We start from the raw sequence: 21,812 nt of genomic DNA, 5'->3' as shown, positions 1-21,812 counted from the left end.
GCTTGGACTAATTTCCTCCTTGACTAATTAGCTGCAGCATATTTTATAACATTTAGAAGTATTAGGCAGAGCCCTCCTGAAAGAGAAAGATAAACATCCCACTCCATCCATGCATAAGGGCCTGTTTTCTTAACACAAACAGGAGAAAGGGAGAAATAAAATGTAGTTAGACTCTTTCAGCCACAGCCAGCATCCTAATCTTTCCTAAATTCTTAGAGGTCTTCTGCTACTAGTAGGTAATAAGGGAGGAGTTATAAAATAACAGCTTATTTCTGGGTGTGCTTGGGAACACCCATTCATTACTCGCTAACACCTGGAACAGAAGATCCTCCCATCCTTTCTGTCCTCTGTGTGCTGGTCCCAGCTCATCTCTCTCGTTGCCAGGAAAAACAAATGAGGAGCCACACATTTTCAAGCATGTGTTCATGGATTAATTTGGTGGGAACCAGCAGGGGGTTTACTCTCTCCTTTTTAAGCAATATGAGTTGTTCAAATAATTCTAAAGTAATAAAAAACAAACTGATAATACAGAGGCATGGCTATTTCATAACATGTTGATATTTGAATATTTTAGATTTTAATTAGCTGACCTGATCCAATACTTCTTACTGATTCAGGATAATGAGGCAAACACATCTGATTGCATTTTTTCCTAACAATTTTGAAAACTCTTTAAAGGGAATCTTAATTCTGTTTTGAAATGTGATATTTCAAGCATCAGAGAGAGAGAAGAATTTTATGTTAAAAGAAAGATATATAGGTTAAAAACAGTTTCTGAATTCCCATATCCATTCTTCCACTTCATCATTTCCAGGGGTCCCCAACCTCCGAGATCTAATGCCTGATGATCTGACATGGAGCTGATATAATAATAAAAATAAAGTTCACAATATAAGTAATGTGCTTGATTATTCAAAACCAACCTCACCATCCCACTCGCTAGAAAAATTGTTTTCCACGAAACCGATCCCTCGCGCCATAAAGGTTAGGGGCCGCTGATATCTCAATCACCAAAGTTCCATCAATTTACCTGCTAGGCATCTCAGCCATAGGTCCTTTTGCTCAATCCTGCTTTGGTCACATGGCCAAAGGCCCTCCTTGCTCTAGTACTGGAACTGGATTGCCTGCCTTAGCAAGCTGATGTCACATCATATACCTTCCCTGATACAAGCCTTTGCTGGTTTTCTGCAGCTGTGATAATCCTATCTAGATGAAGAGGTTTCACACGGAGACTTCTCCAACAGGGCCTCTTGATGGTATGGAGGGTTTGATCTCCATTCTCCCTTTGTTCACACTCTCTTTACCTTTATTTAAGCCCCCTTCTTCTAAGATACTCTTTCACACTCCTAGGACTTTCCAAGACATCTATTCTCATTAAGCTGGAAAATGGGTTCAATCCTTATCAACCTAGCCAACTCACTTTAAGGACACAGACCAAACAGCATCCCCTGAGAAGCCTTCCTTCATGCCCCTGCCTAACTTAAATGGGCAATCTTTGGTTCTAGCACATTCTGCAAGCTGCCATGATAGCTCTTAACATACAGTACCACAACTATTGGTTTCTTTATAAATCTTTCTTGACTATGAATTTTTTTTAAAGGTAAAGACTATACCTGTTTAACTCCTGTATGCTCCAATTAGCACAATCCTGCTCAAAGACAATATTTGCTGAAAATATTCAGCAGCATCACAATAATGGGAGTTAACACATGGGCAATGTGTTTGTTACACTTTCATTTTAATGAAAGTCCGGAGTCCAAATAGTATCTGTTTAGCCACAGTCATGGTCATTTATAACTTTAGTGTGTAATAAAATGACCTGGAATGTTTGTGGAAACAGATGGCTGGCCCATCCACAGAGTTTCTGATTCAGTAAGTCTGAGGTGACCCCAGAATTCCATTTCTCACAAGTTTTCAGTGACGCTAAACAGAGGCCACACTTTTAGAACCAATGCCTTAGAACCCCTCTTTAAGTGTTATTATCCCCAATTTACAGAGAGGAAACTGAAGCTCAGAGAGCAATGCTTTTGTAAGTGGCAAATTCAGGTTCTCAAAACTGCATAGCCTGTGTTCTTGTCATTGTACCATATGAATATTTGTAAATTTCTCACTATATTCCATTTCCTTAGGAATATAGACCTCTCCTTATTGAAGTATAGTTGCTGTGCAATATTATATGTCACAGGTAGACAATATTATATTTTACATGTATACAATAGAGAGATTCACAGTTTTTAAAGTTTATGTTCCAGTTATAGTTATTTTAAAATATTGGCTATATTCTCTGTGTTGTATAATATAGCTTTGTAGCTTATTTTATATATAATAGTTTGTACCTCTTACTTCCCTACCCCTGGTTGCCCCTCCCCCCTTCCCTCTTCCACTGGTAACCACTAGTTTGTCCTTTTCTATTGGAGTATAATTGTTTTACAATGATATATTAGTTTCTGCTGTATAATGACATGAGTCAGCTGCAGGTATACATCTATCCCCTCCCACTTGAACCTCCCTCCTGAACCTCCCTCCCACCCCCATCCCACCCCTCTAGGTCATCTCAGAGCACTGAGCTGAGCTGAGCTTCCCACTAGCTGGCTATTGCACACTGGCAGTGTATATATGTCGACGCGACTCTCTCAATTCTTCTCTGGCTCCCTCTCCCCCGAGCCCATTAGTCCATTCTCTATATCTGCATCTCTCTTCTTGCCCTGCTAACCAAAAGCTGTGTATGTATGGTCAGATTTTGTCCTTAGGGGATGATAACTTATAAATGTAAATCACATGCTCTTGTGTAGGAAATGCCGACCCACTCCAGTATCCTTGCCCAGAAAACCCCATGGACAGAGAAGCCTGGCAGGCTATAGTCCATGGGGTCACAAAAGTGTCGGACACTACTGAGCAACTAAGTAACAACCATCACCACCACTGGAACTGGTAGCTAAATTGCACAGAATTGCAAATATAGGAAGGAAGCACTTCCACATGTTACTTCAAATTATTACAGGAGAAACAATTTTAATTACTTCAGAATAGAAATAAAGCAGATAAAAAATATGTTTCTGTTTCCTCTTTGTTCATATAGGGAACTGATGTGATACTAAAAAAAAGAACTCCTGAAATTGATGTTTTGAGCTTCCCACTTAGTTTTTCTTTCTTTCTTTCTATTTTTTTTTTTTTTTTTGGTGAAGTAATATTTCCCTGGAGTCAGATGAAAGGGGCGGGGGGGGGGGGAAAGGTAGAGGAAATAACATAGAAACTAAATAATTCACAAACTGGGCAATTGAAAATGGCTGCAAGTCAATAGAAACCAGTCTTGTTCTAGGATGAAGAAGATAAAGACATTAAGTTTTTGCTGTGGAGTGTAAACTAGCAAGAAATAGGTTTTTGAACTTTTTCTCCTGCCATTCTATGAAGTGTAAAAGAATTTTCCTTTAAAACATAAACTCTGACTTAATTCCAGCAAGGCCTTATTTTTGTTGTCTCTCCGTTGAATATATGTGTGTTGAAATACATACAAAAACACACAAGATGGTAAGGCTGAAAACTAGAAGGAACAAACAATGAATTGTCAGCTCTGGAAGGGACGTCCACTAACCAGAGTACCCACAAAGGCTGGGATGAGAGTTCATGGATGTTTAGGATTCACTTTGACCTTCATTAATAATGAGGTCCTGTACTTGTTCAGTACACAACAATGAATCTTCTAATGACCTTTCATCCAACTGAGAAAAAAAAAAGTCTAAACCCTGTACTCTTTGTTCAGTGAGTAATTACTGATTGTCTCCTATTGGGTTGGCCAAAAACCTCGTTTGAGTTTTTCTATAGCGTTTTTCATAAGATGTTATGGAAAAACTCAAATGAACTTTTTGGCTAATCCACATTATACATCAGGCCTTTTTCTAGGTGCACTGTAATCTATTAGATCACATGTTGTCTGTTTCTGCTCTTCCCTAAATACACTAAGCTTGTTCTTGCCTTAGGGTCTTCATAATGCCTCAGGGACTTCATACCTCTTCTGACAGTTAAGAAATTTTTGCCCAAATCTTGGAATAGTTTGCACTTTCCTGGAATTGTGATCTGGACTCAAATTACACCCTCTCAGAGAGGCCTTAACAAATTTATCAAAAATACATCACTGCCGTCATACCTTCCCCATCCCTTCCTAGCAACCTGCTTACACTAATGATTTCTTCATTGCACTTGTGACTACTCAAATTTAATGCACACACGTATGCATAAGCATATATGTCATATAAGTATATTTAAAATATACTTCTAAATATAAATGTGAAGGTGAAGGTGAAGTCTCTCAGTCGTGTCCGACTGTTTCTGACCCCATGGACTGTAACCTACTAGGCTTCTCCATCCATGGGATTCTCCAGGCAAGAACACTGGAGTGGATTGCCATTTCCTTCTCCAGGGGATCTTCCCAACCCAGGGATCGAACCCAGGTCTCCCGCATTGGAGGCAGACGCTTTAACCTCTGAGCCACCAGGGATTTACATATTAAACTATAAATAGAAACTTGAAAACTTCAATGAAATGAGTGATTTTGCAATGATACTACAAATGATACAATTAATGTAAGTGGTAGAAATCCAGATAAGTTCAGTAATACATATGATATTGAAAAAGCCTTACACACTGCTTCAAGACCAGTCTATTTGGCTGTTTTGTCCTTTCAAAGTTTCAAGAAAGGTAATTCTCATGCTTTACATGCTGTTTTGGAAAATAAAAAGCTACCCAATTTACTTCAGGGAGCTAATGCTCGCCTAGTAATGAACCTTAAAAAATATGCAGAGAAGAAAGGCTGAGAACAAGATTGCTCATAGATGCTAATATCCTAAATTACCAGCAATCTGAATACAATGTGCAAGAGTACATCGTGCTTTAGGATTTATTAAACACTCCCTTTTGCCTGGGTATGTAGTTTTAATCCATGGGGAAAAGAGAAATCAAATGGTACAAGAAGCAGAGGACCCTGTGAGAGAGAAGTGAAAGATATAACAAAAGAACCTATTGTTCTAAATCATCTACAGAGTCCTTCCGATAAAGTTTCTTTGTCTAAATCACTGTACTGATAACTTCTCTCAAGTTCTTAATGAATAAATAATTTTTATGTTATATAAACTCTTCTCAACATAGAAAATATATAAAAATAAATCCATTTTGTTATTAATGAAAAACCTCCTAATATAGTTCCTGGTTTCGATCAATTTACTAGTGAATTCTTTCAAATGTTTATTAAATAGGTAGTTCCCAGGTTATATATGTCCTTCTAAACATGAAAAAAAAAAAAAAGATTAATTTGCTGCATCAAGTTACAAATCTCTGCTACATAAATCAAGGATAGCACACCCACAAAATCATAGATCAGGGGCTTCCCTAGTGGCTCAGTGGTAAAGAATCTGCCTGCCAATGCAGGAGACATGGTCTGACCCTTGGTCCGGGAAGATCCCATATACCACGTAGCAGCTAAGCCCATGTGCCGCAACTGTTGAGCCTGTGCTCTAGAGCCTGGGAACCACAACTACTGAAGCCCACACGTACCAGCGTCTGTGCTCTAGAAGCAGCCGCAACGAGAAGCACATGCACCACAGCTAGAGAGTAGATCCCACTCATTGCAACTAGAGAAAGCCTGTGTGCAGCAACAAAGACCCAGTTCAACCAAAAATAAATACATAAGATTATTTAAAAAAATCATAGATCTCAAAGATGCACAAAAATCCTCATACAATTCAGAAAAAAATCCTCTGTCACACACACACGAATGTCTCCATTGTTTATATCTCTTTGTTAGAGTATGTGTTGATCTCTTAAAACTTCACGCCCTTGGACATAATGAAGAATGATGGTTCTTCGTGTGTAACACCTGGTGAGGATGGAGCTCTGGATGGCTGCCTCTATGGATGGAAGCTCTGAATAAGGATAGGGTGGTGTGGCTAGCAATGGAAGAAAAATGACTCTGTTAGGGGCTATTTCACCTTGTGAAAATCTCATAAATTTTAAGGATAATAGGTCATTAACCACCTGGCTGGGGATATTCTAGGGACACAGCAGGAGAAAGAAATTGGAAAAAAGAAAAAGTCAGGGCAAGAATAAGCCGGTGATGCTGATTGATCTTTACCAAAGAAATGTTGCTTCAACTCTCCTGAGGTTTCATCTGTTTCTGTTACAATAAATCCTGACATTAGAAGATTTTATGACATCCAATCTACAGAGAATTAAGCATTTCCCATTAAATTTAAAACACACACACACACACACACATATATAGTTTGAATTATTTCTGAGCACCTTACTATGTTTGCAAGCCAATAAACATGCACTAAAAATGGAATTTTTAAGCAATTAGAATGGACATGTAGCATGTATTGGCTGTGCTTATCTGCCTAAATCCTAAAAATAAAGCTATTTTTGTAGAATGTTATATTTAATTTGTCAAATATATCTCCCGTAGCCAACTCCGGGAGACAGAGGAGGACAGAGGAGCCTAGTGTGGTGCAGTCCTTGGGATCGCAAAGAGTCAAGCATGACTTAGCGACTGAACAAAAACAACATATTTATATATATTATAGTCATGTCTGACTCTTTGCGGCCCCATGGACTGTAGCCTACCAGGCTCCTCCCTCCACGCGATTCTCCAGGCAAGAGTACTGGCGTGGGTTGCCATTTTCCTTCTCCAAGGGATCTTCCCCATCCAGGGATCGAACCCAGGTCTCCTGCATTCCAGGCAGATGCTTTAACCTCTAAGCCACCAGGGAAGCCCCCAAAACAGATTATATTGGGAAATAAATATATGTTTTCATTTGATTTGATTTTACATTTCTATTAAATCAAATGTTGTTTTAAAAATATTTAAGTCATTGTCACACTATATGTTTTATACGGTGGACCTTACAATATGCTCTAAAACATCTTTTATAAAAATCATTGCGTTGTTTTGAAATAAACATTAGATACTTAATTTACTTGTTGGAAGATATTTATTGAGGGCCAGGTGCCAAGTCCAAAGTTGGGACAGGAGCATAAAAGACAAAGTCCTAACCTCACAAAGTATACATTTTATTGAGAGAGGGCACTGTAGAGATAATAAGCAATTTATCAGTAACTATGTTTATGGTGGACTAGAGATGGCATCACCGACTCAATGGACATATGTTTGGGTGGACTCTGGGAGTTGGTGATGGACAGGGAGGCCTGGCATGCTGTGGTTCATGGGATCACAGAGTCAGACACGACTGAGAGACTGAACTGAACTGAGAGAAGATGCATTGCCAATGGAAGGACCCAGTTGGCAACAGTGAGTGTGGACAACTCTTTGAAGTGGACAAGATGGATATTTTGGGAGCTGGAATAGAAAGTGGGAGCAAGTGAGGGTTGCGTTATTTTAAGGGTATAGCTCCAGAGCATGTTTGTTGATGATTCAGTAGGTAAGGAGAGGCTGATGTCTGATAAAGTGAGAGGGGGTGATGAAGGAAAAATTCTAGGATGAGGAGAAATGGCTGCCTCCAGGGTTCATGGGAAATAGGATCTTTTTTAAGAGAGGATAGGGAACGTGAGAACCGGTCATTTGCTAATGGAAAGGCTTCTTGGGAGTTCTCTTCTAATAAATCTTTTCAATAAATTCGAGGGTGAGTAGTTGGCAGAGATGGTATTTTGGGGTGGGGGGACTGAGGAGAGGAGAAAGCAGGAAACTGGAGTAATTTCTGATTCAAAAAGCACAGTCTACAAACATGAAAGGGCATGTTCACTGAGGTCACAGGTAGGTGTGTGTGTGTGTGTGTGTGTGTGTGTGTGTGTGTGTGTGTGTGTGTGTGTGATCAGGGAGATTTTGCTATATTTATATTTTCAGTAAAACATTACATGCATAAGTGTTCAAAAACTCAAGTTGAACTAAAAGTCTTAAGCTCCAAGACAAAAATACTTTCACTCTCCTTCCTGTTTCTTCCAGTATCAGCCTCTATTTATATTAATGATATTCATATATGGTGCTTTTTGATTTATCTATTTTATTGTTATAGCTAAAAATCTCACTGTATTATATATCCAGCAGCTCCTTTTCATGGCCTCTTAGAGCCCTTCCTCCACCACTCCATATAATTAAATCCATATTCACAGTTTATAATAACTATTACTACATAAATATTGCTGTTGACTGCCGAGCTAATAGGGTATGAAAGTGAACCATTCATTTACTTTTTTTTGTTCTTTTCTTGGGAGCTAATGATCTGACTTATTTTAATTTGCCAAGTTGTCTAGGCTTTGAGGCCAACTCTTAAAATCTCCAACAACTTCTCAATAAAATTTAATCCACTAGATTAAAATATCAGATAGATGTATTTACTTATTTATATATTTCTTTATTATTTGATTTTGGCTGCGCTGGGTCTTTGTGGCTCCATGTGGGCTTTCCTCTGGTCAGAAAGAGCAGGTGTAGGGGCCACTCTCCAGCTGCAGTGCACAGGCTTCTCATCGCAGTGGCTTCTCTTCCTGTGGAGCATGGGCTTCAGGAGTTGCAGCTCATGGGCTCGGTAGTTGTGGCCCATGAGCTTAGTTGCACCATAACATGTGGGCTCTTTCCGGACCAGGAATAGAACCCATGTCCCTCGCATTGCAAGGCAAATTCTAAACCACTGACTGCCTGGCAAGCCCATCAGACAGACTATTCGTACACTGTTTCTTTTGGAGACTTCCAAAGCCCCTTTGTGTTGATTCTTTGGGCCAGACTTGATTCTTGTTCTCTGGACCTCCTTTCCAGGGACTTTTCTGGGACTTCTCTTGAGCATCAGCCCTGTGTCCTGAATCCCACTCTGCCCTCGGGAAAAGTGGACCAAACCCCATTTTCCTAGGGCACAGAGTACATGGAGTGTTCATTTTTTAATATCTTTTCTTTTTAAGACTACACTCATTCCATTTTCAGTTTGGAACTCAGGTTTGCAAATCATGTAATCAAATAAATAAATGAACTTGAAGGTGTATTATCTTCTAGATCTCTCCATTCTTAGCTTCTAGTTTCCAGTATTTCTCAGATTATTCCCCCTTCTTTGTATGTGAACTGTTACATTCATGGAGAGTGTTGTCATCTCAAGTTTTCTGAAATTCCCCCACGCAGAGTCTTTGTAGGACTCGTTTGTCATTCACCGTACCTCTTGCTTCATCTGGGGAAGGTTTTTGCACAGATTTCTTTGACAACTCTCCCTACTTTTAATTTTCTCTGTTCTTTCTTTCTGCAACCCATTTTTTGGGGGTACTGACCTTCTGAATTGATCCTTAAAGGTTCTTATTTTCATCACATATTTTCTTAGCCCTTATATTCCATTTTAAGGAGAATGCTCTGCTTTCATCTGCCAACATTTTTACTCATATTTTAAAATTCTGAGAAACATTTTAAATTTCTTTAAGCTTTTTTCCTCTATTTTCCATAGACATCAGGTATAATAAATTTTCTCTCTGAACACATTAAATCAAATTAAATATTTTTCTTTAGATCCACACACTGTTTGTTTTATATGAACTCCATTTTTCTATTGAATCTTTTGATTTACATTATGAGTTCTACCTGTCTTTTATATCATTGGCTCTCCTCTACATTTTGTTATTCTTGGGTTTTTAGGTGTATTTAAGACTAAAGGCCTGAAAAGATGATCACTGGATCTCTGGCATGGGCTAAGCTGGTTGACTGATGGGTTACAATTTAAGGCAATAAGCCTCCTGTTCTTGGCGCTGTCCTATTATAGAATTTGTAGGTCTTTATTCTGGAGTGATTCAGTCTCTGTAGTGGGGGTGGAAATTTGGCATAGGGAAGATACAAAATTAACTGCTGGAGTTCTGGGGGCTGGGAAGGAAAGGAAAAGGAAAATAAGGTTTTCACCATTAAAAATGCAAACTGGCAATTCTTGAAGCAGCATCTCATGACTGTTCTCCCCTGAACCTGCTCTTCTGGCATTCAGAGTGCTGGCACAATTTATTCAGAGAATTTTTGATCTCCTGAATGGGTGAGTACAGCTGGGGTTTGGCTGACAGTCCCTTACAGGCTTTCAACAAGTTATTTTCCAACTTAGTGCTCCCTTCCACCATTGAAGTACTCAGTCCTCCAACTTTTGAGCCCTACAAAGCAGCACTCTCTAACCTTTTTGGCAACAGGGACTGGTGTCATGGAAGACAATTTTTCCCCAGACCAGGGGCAGTGCGGGACAGCAGGGGGGTGGGGGCTTAGTTTCAGGATAATTCAAGTGCATTGCATTTATTGTGTACTTCATTTCTATTGTTTTATCAGCTCCACTCAGATCATCAGGCATTAGATTCCAGAGGTTGGCTACCCCTGCTGTAGGGTGTCTAATGGGGTGAAGGCACCTGTGGCTCATTGGAAGCCCCTTCTGAAGATGTTTAGGCATCAGCTGGTTCCACTTGGGCAAGTCATCTTTTACCCCTGTTTCCTTCCTAAAATGCCATCAACTTCTCTTATCTTTTATTGTCTATTCATCACTACTGAGGCCTTGTGGATTTACAGGGCTTTCATGCTTTGTTGCTGCTGTTATTTTAGTGAGTCTGGACAAGAGATAGAGGTAAATGCATTTGCACAACCTCCCACCTTTTATAATCTTCTTCATCTACATTTAGCTGCCCTGGTATATTCAGAAAAGAGGGAGTTGTGTACATTTAGAAGTAGCGTTTTCCCCAGTAAATGATTCAGAAAGTGAAAGTCACTTGGTCATGTCTGACTCTTTTCAACCCCATAGATTATACAGTTCATGGAATTTTCCAGGTCAGAATACTCGAGTGGGTAGCCTTTCCCTTCTCCAGGGGATCTTCCCAACCCAGGGATTGAACCCAGGTCTCCCACATTGCAGGCAGGTTCTTCACCAGCTTAGCCACAAGGGAAGCCCAAGAATAATGGAGTGTGTAGCCTCTCCCTTCTCCAACGGATCCTCCCAACCCAGGAATGGAACTGGGGTCTCCTGCATTGCAGGTAGATTCTTTACCAACTCAGCTATCAGGGAAGCCCTAAATAATTCAGAGGAAACTGTGAATGGGAACTGACAAAAAAGAGAAGACTTTTAATAATAGACAACAGGATTAAACTTTGATAAGAATGCACATAAATACATGAGGAAGTGAGGGAGAATGTGAAAACTACTTTGGAGTCAGTGGTAAGGGGATCTGAATAAGAAGAATACTGAAATGGACGCTGCAATGATAGATTATGTGGTCTGGAAGTATTAGACAGAAACTTGAAATCTAAATAACGGAGCTGTAGATGATGACAGTGTCCAGGATGTGACTATGAGAAAGAAGAGATCTGCAAGTGGAGAAGAAAAGCTAACTGGGAAGAAGTCAGAGAACTGAAGGGACAGGGAGTATTATGAAGATATATTCACTAACCCTTAGGCCACTAAGAATGATTACAGGACTGGAAATGAATACAGATGAAAGCCAAAATCAAACACAGTGAGGCAGATGCTGGGAACAATGAGGGGTGGCAAACAGCAGAGCCAGAGGGCACAGGTTTCAAGGCACAAACTATTTTATGTGGTGGAAAGGAGGGGGAGTAAGTCATTCTAGAAGTTGCTTTTGCTATGAGAAAGTTTGTTGACTACACAGATTGAGGGACATGAGGAAAGAGTGTGGGGAAATGGATAGAGGTGGATGGTGGGGGGTTGATGTAGATTAGCAAATGAATCTTATATAATGAGGTTGAAAATTCTTAGATATATTAAATGGAAGAAAAATGTAGAAAAATTCAAGGTTAAGCTCAGACCCTAATGGCTAAGTTTTGGGAGAGCTCAGGCTAGCTATTCCCTTCAGTAGTTTAAGAAGATGTGATATCTTACAGGAGGAAGGGAATTAATACAATCAACCCCAAACAGGTTCCTGTTGATCTGCCAAGACTCTAGATAATGATCTTTGAATTATATGTAAATACTTGATGGTATATGTATACCTAATATTATTTATAATAACATTTGATCATACAGAGTGAAATTAAGTTAGAAAGAGAAAAACAAGTATATTAACGTATGTATGTCAAATCTAGAAAAATGGTACAGATGATCCTATTTGCAAAGCAGAAATAGGGACATAGATGTAGAGAACAAACGTATGGATGTCAAGGTGGGTGGAAGGAATTGAGAGACTGGAATTGACACATATACATGATTGAGACTATGTATAAAATAGTTAACTAATGGGAACCTACTGTATAGCACAGGGAATTCTGCTTAATGCTCTGTGGTGACCTGAATAGGAAGTCCAAATGGGAGCAGATATATGTATATGTATGGCTGATTCATTCTGCTGTACAGGAGAAACTAATACAATATTATAAAGCAACTATACCCAACAAAAACTGATTTTAAAATACCAAAGAACAAAGTATTATGATTCTTAAAACAATTTAAAAAATTACCTTTGAAATGAAGTGCCAAAATAAGTTTATGGTAAGTACGAAAATAAGTGTTCTGATAGTGCACAGGCAGTATAATCTTAAAGTTAAGGTACAGCAACATATTAATTTTGATTACTTCTGAGTTGTTTCTATTTGATGTACTTCTGAATTCCAAATTTTTCTATAATAAAGACATTAGAAAATATCCAACAACACCGTGCATTGAATATTTACTTTTCTTTATGTGTGCTTATTTTTAAAAAGTTATTATATGAAAACTTTAGATTCATAAACAAGTTTGCTTTGAGATACACGAAGGTTATGAGACAGTCAGCCTAAAACTAAATTGACACAGCCAGTGACTTCCAAACTGGGCTCATCATTAGCATTCTCCTTTGTTGTTGTTCAGCCACTAAGTCATGTCTAACTCTTTGTGACCCTGTGGTCTGCAGCATGCCAGGCCTCCCTGTCCCTCACTGTCTCCTGGAGTTAGTGCAAGTTCATGTCCATTGAGTTGGTGATGCTATCCAACCATCTCATCTCATCTACGCTCCTCTGAGATCCCATTAAAAGTCCTGCTCCTCAGCCCATGGAACCCAGCCACAATCACACTCCATGGCCAACAGGCCATGGAAGACAGAGAGAGGGCTCTTCCAAGGGTTTTCACCCTGAATTTTTGCAGAACAACCCAGTCATCTCCTCAACCTGCATATCTGCAAATTAGGGGCGATCATGGAGAGCTTTCAGAGTAAGTTTGACTACTTTCTTTACCTTTACTGCCTTTGTGATGGAGGTGACTTTGGTGGCAGCAAAGCTTCACCTTGATGAACCACAATCAGGAATTACATTTCACTATGTTTAATACAGGACTGTACCAAACTGTGCTAAAACCTGAACAGTTGGAAATTTTAAAACCTTCCTTTTCTCTTCCCTTGGATAGCTGGATGACTTTGAGTAAATCATGTAAACCTTCAATACCTTTGTCTGCAAATAGTCACAGTAGACTCTCTACATCTCAGAAATGCTGGGAATGCATAACTGTTTCAAGAGTGGGAAAATATTTTGAATTCTCCAAAAAGAACAATCCTATATCAACTCAATAATAATGCTTGAGTTTGTTCTATAACAAGTGATGTGTAAAAGGATTATTTCTCTCTTTGCCCTTTTGCTTCTGCAATGTACTGCTACTCTGAAATGTACTTGATGTGCCTTTTTAGTTTCCTCAAAGAGCAAGTTAGGTAGAGACTCAATGGTAGAGGCTCAATTCACATGTTCATCTTAGAAGTCCTTAAATTTCCATTCAAACAATGCTAATCTACATGTTGTTATTGCTATTCAGTTGCTAAGTCATGTCCAATTCTTGCGACCCCATGGACTGCAGCACACCAGGCTCCCCTGTCCTTCACTATCTCCTGGAGCTTGCTCAAACTCATGTCCATTGAGTCAGTGATCCCATCCAAGCATCTCATCCTCTGTTGCCCCCTTCTCCTCCTGCCCTCAATCTTTCCCAGCATCAGGCAATTATAAATACAGTACTGATGTTGAATAGTACCCAGTCCATAGCAAAAATATATGACAAAGCCTTGTCCAATTATTTTCTTTTTCTTCCTAGAACTTGGAACAGTATGTACTAATTACACTCTTTCATATTAAAGTAGGGGCTTCCCTGGTGGCTCAGACGGTAAAGAATCCGCCTGCAATGTGGGAGACCTGAGTTCAGTCCCTGGGTTGAGAAGATCTCCTGCAGGAGGAAATGGCAGCCCACTCCAGTATTCTTGCCCATGAACAGAGGAGCCTGGCAGGCTACAGTCCAGGCGGTTGCAGAGTCAGACATGACTGAGTGACTAAGCATACAGCACACATATTAAAGTAGTCTGTGATTTTATTAACAGATGCTACATTTTCAAGCTATATATTTTTTAAAATAAGTAATGAAGGAATGGGTGTTCCTATTGAATCCATCTGTAGGTGGAAAGCTAATTCAAAACCTCAAACTTTCCATCTGTTTTTTTCATTGTGATGCTCGCCATGGTGTTTAATATATGCATTGCTTCTCACAAGAGCAACTGAGGCTGTTTCCCTTGGTTTGCTTGCTGTGATTATGTTGTCATTATTATCAATCTGTCATTTGGTTTCCTTTTTACCAAAGAAAAACTGTTAGTGTTTTTGGCATGATGGCATTGGAATAACCAATCTTATATCTTACCTCCTCCCACATGGAAAGAAAAGAACCTGGGAAAAAATAGTTTAACAAGAAAGTCCAATTGGAAAACAGTTCTTGAAAGAACTGTGATCACAGTAGCTAATTAGTTTCCTCTTTTATGAAAATGTAGGGGAATAGAGGAACCTTCTAGAATTAACACAACTACTGTGTTTTGTTTTTTCTTTTTGATTGAGCGCTTATGGGAGAAAATCTTTGATGCTTTCAGGAGATTATAATTACTGTGAACTCTCAAAAGCAAAGCAAGCCAAAGAAAAACAAAACAGAACTTTTTTTTTTTTTTCTCACATGGAGAAAGGTGAAGGTAGCTTATCTGGGCATTTTGAAGTGATACCTTACTTGGGCGAATACACCTGATATCCTCTTCTTCCATTTTCATAGCCTCACCATGCATATGTTATAACTAGTTAAGACCACGTTTCACTTCCTAACCTCCAAGGCCCAGGAAGACACAGCAGGAATGACTGTCTTATTCACTGCTTTACCTGCAGCCTGGGATAAGAGGTACTCTGAATTAAACTATGATGAATGCTTGTAACTTTTTAAAATTTATTTTTAAAAGTAATTCATTTTTTAATAACTTCTTGTATGGGTATGTCTGATACACCACCATCTCCCACTTGCCAAAAGAAGAAAACTAAGAAACCCTAAAGTAAGACTGATAATCCACCTATTGCCTGAGACTGGAAGAAATTTCTTCAGATAATAATTTCAGGCAGATTAAGAGAAACACGCACAAGCTTCAGCACCTTACGTAAGCAGACTTTAGTTGCAAGTTCAGTCTACGCCTAGCAGAGAACAAGGAGTCACTTTATTACTGCCAAGCTGTGCTTTGGCATCTTTTCATCTTTTCATCTTTTCAGTGGAGGAACCTTGAAAAGCACCATGACCCATAGATACTGATTTGGGGGTACATTATGGTTTTCCCTGGTAGCTCAGCTGGTAAAGAATCTGCCTGCAATGTAGGAAACCTGGGTTCTGTCCCTGGGTTGGGAAGATTCCCCAGAAAAGAGAATGGCTACCCACTCCAGTATTCTGACCTGGAGAATTCCAGGGACTATATAGTCCATGGGATCGCAGAGAGTCAGACATGACTGAGCAACTTTCACTTTATGACCCACAAGATAAAGTCCTCACAGCTTGTCACTGAAGGTGAGGATGGAATTAGGGAGAAAGTGCTCCCTATAGCTCAGGCTGTGCATTGTATCTTACACAATTCTGCATCGAGTCATCAGCACAGTCATCAAGTTGGCAGATCCAAGGGCCAGTTAGTACCACGGAATAGAGCTGAAAATGGGACTGCTTCTTCCCAACACCAAACTCCACGTTAGACTGAAGACAAGTTTAACATTATCCAAGTAGAAGTGGAGCAGGGATATGAGCACCTGATATACTTATTTATTTATTGGCCTTAATCCACAAGGAAAAATAAACATGCCACCTTAAATATTTTAGTAGCAAAAGGTAAAAGGAACATTATCCTAAAGATCCAGAGAATGAGCCACTGTAAAAAGAAATGGCTTCTATGAAGCACACCAGTGGTGGAGAGAGAAGAAAATGAAATACACTGGAATAAAATTTGGAAGATTATGTGAAAGTTAAAAAAAAATTTAAAATTCAAAATATATGTTGGAGGTAACGAACATAGAAATAGGCATTTCAGAAAATAACTTATTGATGAAGAGAATAAATTTGAGAATCTCATCTAGCATGTAGAAGATAAAGATCAATTTATGCTTCAGTTTCTTCATCTGTAAACTGTGAAAACATAACACTTATCTCTTAGGGATTGACTCAATATATGTCAAAGTGCTTATAACTGTAACTTCATATATATTAAGCATTCTATGAATGTTAGCTATTATCATAAACAAATATTTTATTGAGCTCCTAATATATGCAGTGTGCAAGGCTATCTATTAGAAATATAAAGGCCAAAGCAACTGATGTATTGATGAAAAGTTCATCAAATGACTAGCAGAGCAAATATCAAAAGACTGAAATAGATAAGAAGGAGCTCCCTATCCTAACACTGGTAGCTAAAGAGCAAAACATAAGAAAGTACACACATGAATCATTTTTAGGGCTGGTTCAGAAAACAGGCAGTTTTCTACTTTGCCAATGAAACTGTTTACGAGATAGCGAATGATTTGTCTTCCAAAGCAAACATTTGGCTCAATTGATTTTTCATTTCTTCTTTAAAAAAATCATGATTGTTTTCAATGGCATCTCTCTTAAAAAATCAGTGCAGCAATACTATTACTTTTAGAGATAAACCACCAAGAGACACCTACTAGAGTTTTTTCAAGTATGGCCAACATGACAATGAAAAATAATCCATGTGAAATTAGAGGCTATACCAAGTGTTATACCACGGTAGGTAAACAGGAGAGTTGATAAAAACACATTGAAACAGCCCTTACTGCTCTTGTGGTCCAAGTCTCTCCCCTCATTCCCATCTATATGAAAGGAGACTCAACATCAGAGAAGTGAATTTGGTAAAAATGACTACGGCCATCAGAGCCCACAACTTTTGACTCTCAATATCAAGATCTCTCTAACATTTCCAAATTGTTATATTTTAATGTTTGAAAAATGGAATACAAAGAAGAAAATTTCCAGAACCTCTTCCAACACTTATGGTTCATTACATACCTGTGTCTCAGAATCAAGTCTCTGTGATGTTTGTACTCTCAGGTTATGTTGGGAACTGGCGAGGTATCAATCATGGAGTAAAAGATTGAAAACGGACAAACCCATGTAAGGTTACAGTACTATTTTGAGCATGCTGAGTCTCAAATCTATTTTGATCTTTTGTGAAAAGTCTTATACTTGGTCTGAGTATCAAAATACAGCACTCATACACTATTAGTCTGACTTTAATCAATAAATATTAACTGAATACCATGAGTGGAGCAGAGCAGATATCAAAGAGTATAATAGCCTCTCCTCTTTCAAAACCCACAATCTACTAGATGCCTTATGCCTACATCATAGAATTTTCAAAGAACTTCTATCCATACTGTTTTATCCAGTTCTCAGAAAAGCCCTACGGGACAGCAAAGACAGACACTGTCATTCCATTTTAAAGATGGAGAAATCATTGTTTATAGAAGTCTCACAAGCAATAATAGCTGAAGACAAGTGCCACCTAAACTCTTAGATGGGAATCATGATGGTTTTAATGATTCATGACTTGTATGTTTTCAAAGTAGTGGTATATTTAACCAATTATTGAATAAATGTGTATGTATTCTGTAGTATTGATTCTCCTCTCTTAATTCATTTATTTATAAAGGAAGCAAAAACAATTCTCCTTTAGTCCTTGTGGTCATTTCTTGGTGACTAGGTGGGGCTTCTTCTAGACCTGGTAACTAAACTACCAGTACAGAGGTCCTGGATATGGATACTAGGAGATGCTTTCTTTGGGTTTTTCTGGAGGAGCCACCCTGAACTCTGCCTTCTCAAGAGAGACAAAAGCAAAGGCCCAAAGATTTTGTGGGAAAATGCACATTATTAGGATGTGGAAGAAGGGGATGGGTTCAATGCAAAATAAAAACCCAGCTAGCATAAAGGATAAATCAGCCAACAATGCAAAATTTGAATACAGATTAAAGAGAAAAATGATTGGATTAGATGATCAAGTGTGGTTGAACAGCTGTGCCAGCACACCAAAATGTATACATGCCTGCAATGCAAGAGACCCCAGTTCGATTCCTGGGTTGGGAAATCCCCTGGAGGAGGGAATGGCAACCCACTCCAGTATTCTTGCCTGGAGAATCCTGTGGACAGAGTCTAGCAGGCTATGGTTCATGGGGTCTCAAAGAGTCAGACACAATGGGAATGGCTTAGCACACACACACACATCAGAGTCACTACCTACTTTACAAAAATCTGTCTTTATCCTACTGGTACTATTTTCAACAATGAATATGTCATATGTCTAGCTATTACATCTCACCAAGCAATCACTTTTATCACAGGTAAAATGGGAATAATTGTGGATGATATATACTTGTCCTGTCTCCAGAAACATACATGACTTCTTGGGATCTCTAGGTTCTGTGATATCAAATGTATCTTCAAATTATCAATAGTTACATTGAAGAAAATCAAGCCCAGAGAAGTAAATACTGGAGAACTCAAGGCCAGAAATGGTCTATAAAATCACTTCCCTCTTCTCTTATACAAAGGGCAAACTCCTAGAAACAGACTCTTCTTCCACGTCTTACTGCAGAAATTTAAAAATTCTTCAATTTGAATTTTATTTTTAAAATTAATTTGATCAGAAGACTGTAGGAGAACCATACCCAACCCTCCAACTGAGGCATAGATTTCTTTTTGATCTCAGATGAAGCTTCTATAGCTTTTGCATCATCATTCTGTCTACAAATTCCCACTTACTGTTATTTTTATCCCAAACCACAGTGCAAAATATCGACCAACTACATCATGTTTTTTGTTCTTTAAAAATGAATCTTTAGATTCACATCAATTCTGTGATTATTTTAAAGTTATTATCAGAGGAGAAGGACTGATTCCTTCCTGTCAAATAAACAGGGGAAAAAATGCAGTTCTTTACTCTCTACAAAAGCCAAACACCCCAAGTCTTCATATAACTTTTATGTAGCAGGTGGGGCAGCAGGCTGAAACAGCCATAAATATTCAAGGCCTCAGGCTCAGCACACACACTACGTCTATCTTGTGCATTTCTTTCTTGCCTCTAATTCTCTGGATACTCACTTCCTGATTTCCCCTTTGTATGTGGATATTTTCAGCTTCAACTTTCAGGCTCCCTTATTTTCTCTTTTACTATATTCAATGACAAAGGTAGTTTCTTTGGGGAACTTTGTTCCCTAACCTCTTTTTACTTTAAGAACATTGAATTTCAGATTCAACTGAAAGTTATTTGTTTGCAACTGGGAGTAAGTGAAAGCAGAGTCCTGCAGCCATTTAATACAGCAAAGATTTCCTTTCCAAAATACACAGAGAACAAGAAACTGCACTATTTAATATGATTCACCTTTTGGGTTCATCTATGTAGAAATATGGATACTGGTCATTTTTTCCAGCCCAAGACAGCCTTTATACCTGTTTTCCCTGGTGCTTACCATGTAAATCAGCAGAGTGTAAATAACAGGAAACAAGTTTTCACTTAAAGGCTTGAATGATGACTGTGTTTCATGAAATGTGTTATGCTACACATCTTGTTAATAAGATGCATAAAACCCCTCATCTTTTGATGAAATTTCTTTCTCTTTTCTTAGTATTGGTTTAGACTTTTATCCATCAAAATTGTTTGTTCCCACTGGAGAGAGCATGCGAAGGGAAACATTACTCCTGCCAGGTGGATGGCAGTGCATATGGGAGGTGATAAATCATTTTGTCATGTTGAGGAAATCATAAATTCATCTGATTCCACAAGAGACAATATTATGCTATGAAGTCTATGGCTGTCTATTCTTAACGCTGAGCATGTCAAGAAGCCACTCAGTACATCAGTGATAACCCTGCTCACTGTTAACAAAGAGCTTCATTAAACTGTTAAATGCAATATCACAGTTCCACTTAGAATTGAGGATCGTGTGTCAGTGGCAAAGAAATGCTCAAATCTCTCCCCATCAAGGTTTCAAAAAATAGAGGAAGGATAATGATAAATGATATTGATATTTTAGGTTCCTGTCTATAATCTAGAAGAATCTTTATACATTTCTATTATCCTAGTTCCATAAATTTAATTAATCATCTAATTAATTCCTGGACTATGAGAGTTGTAATGGTGGAAAAAAAGTAACAGTTATCTTCATGGTTAGTTGGTACTTCAGTGAACTGAGACACGCATGGGTTTAAAGGAATGACATTCATAATTTGTAGACTACCCAAAGAGTATCACACAAAAGAGAATAGTTTTAGACAACAAAGTCTTTAGACAAGTGGTAACTTTGGCATCTGGTCCCATCACTTCATGGGAAGTAGACAGGGAAACAGTGGAAACAGTGTCAGACTTTATTTTTTGGGCTCCAAAATCACTGCAAATGGTGACTGCAGCCATGAAATTAAAAGATGCTTACTCCTTGGAAGGAAAGTTATGACCAACCTAGATAGCATATTGAAAATCAGAGACATTACTTTGCCAACAAAGGTCCATCTAGTCAAGGCTATGGTTTTTCCAGTGGTCATGTATGGATGTGGGAGTTGGACTGTGAAGAAGGCTGAGCGCCAAAGAATTGATGCTTTTGAACTGTGGTGTTGGAGAAGACTCTTGAGAGTCCCTTGGACTACAAGGAGATCCAACCAGTCCATTCTGAAGGAGATCAGCCCTGGGATTTCTTTGGAAGGAATGATGCTAAAGCTGAAACTCCAGTACTTTGGCCACCTCATGTGAAGAGTTGACTCATTGGAAAAGACTCTGATGCTGGGAGGGATTGGGGGCAGGAGGAGAAGGGGACAACAGAGGATGAGATGGCTGGATGGCATCACCGACTCGATGGATGTGAGTTTGACTGAACTCTGGGAGTTGGTGATGGACAGGGAGGCCTGGCGTGCTGCAATTCATGGGGTCGCAAAGAGTTGGACACCACTGAGTGACTGAACTGAACTTTACCCTGCATACATTTGCACATATATATATATTCATAATGCTAATTAGGAGCCACAAGCAATGGTGTGGAAATCAAGTTTTTTTTAAACTAATAATGGAAAAACTATATGAAAATGGATCACTATGGACCACTAAAGAATAACCTAGATATTTTGAAATTTAGTCAGACTATTCAGAAGTAGCCTTTGAATTATCCACATGGAGGTAAAGAATAAAAAATTCTTAAAGTACAAAAAAAGAGAAGAAATTAACAAAAGCAAATGTGAATAGAAGAAAGCAAATTAACTTTAAATTTCCATTTTTAAACCTACAGAAAATGCAACTTTGAGGGAAAAACTGTATTTAGTAATTGTTTAGGTTTATTCTTGCTAGGGATCAGAGGATTCTTCGCATGTTTAAACTGAAAAGTAATTTTCAGTATTCTCATTTTTAAGAAATGTCATAAGCTTCTAATTTTTACCCTATGTCTTCTTTTTGAAACACTTGTCACGCCTATATCCCATGTACCTTCTGGTTTCACTGAGATACTCTAAGTTAGGTGCTGGCAGCACTCTACTTGTTACCAAGGGACTCTTTTCTAGGTCTTACCTTACTGGACTTTCCAC

General features: G+C 38.6%; 1 protein-coding gene and 1 non-coding gene across 4 annotated transcripts in view; both read right to left on the bottom strand.

Moving 5' to 3' along the window:
* The window catches only part of MALRD1 (MAM and LDL receptor class A domain containing 1), a 600,846-nt gene that overhangs the window by 43,907 nt on the left and 535,127 nt on the right, over positions 1 to 21,812 (bottom strand). The window lies entirely within an intron of this gene.
* On the bottom strand, positions 6,690 to 6,761 carry TRNAS-GGA (transfer RNA serine (anticodon GGA)). The gene has a single exon. It is a non-coding gene; the product is annotated as a tRNA-Ser (tRNA).

The sequence above is a fragment of the Ovis aries genome, chromosome 13 (assembly GCF_016772045.2).
Source record: "Ovis aries strain OAR_USU_Benz2616 breed Rambouillet chromosome 13, ARS-UI_Ramb_v3.0, whole genome shotgun sequence".
In the NCBI taxonomy this organism is placed as follows: domain Eukaryota; kingdom Metazoa; phylum Chordata; class Mammalia; order Artiodactyla; family Bovidae; genus Ovis; species Ovis aries.
Note: the sequence above shows the minus strand (reverse complement) of the source record. Positions and strands in the feature narration are given on the sequence as shown.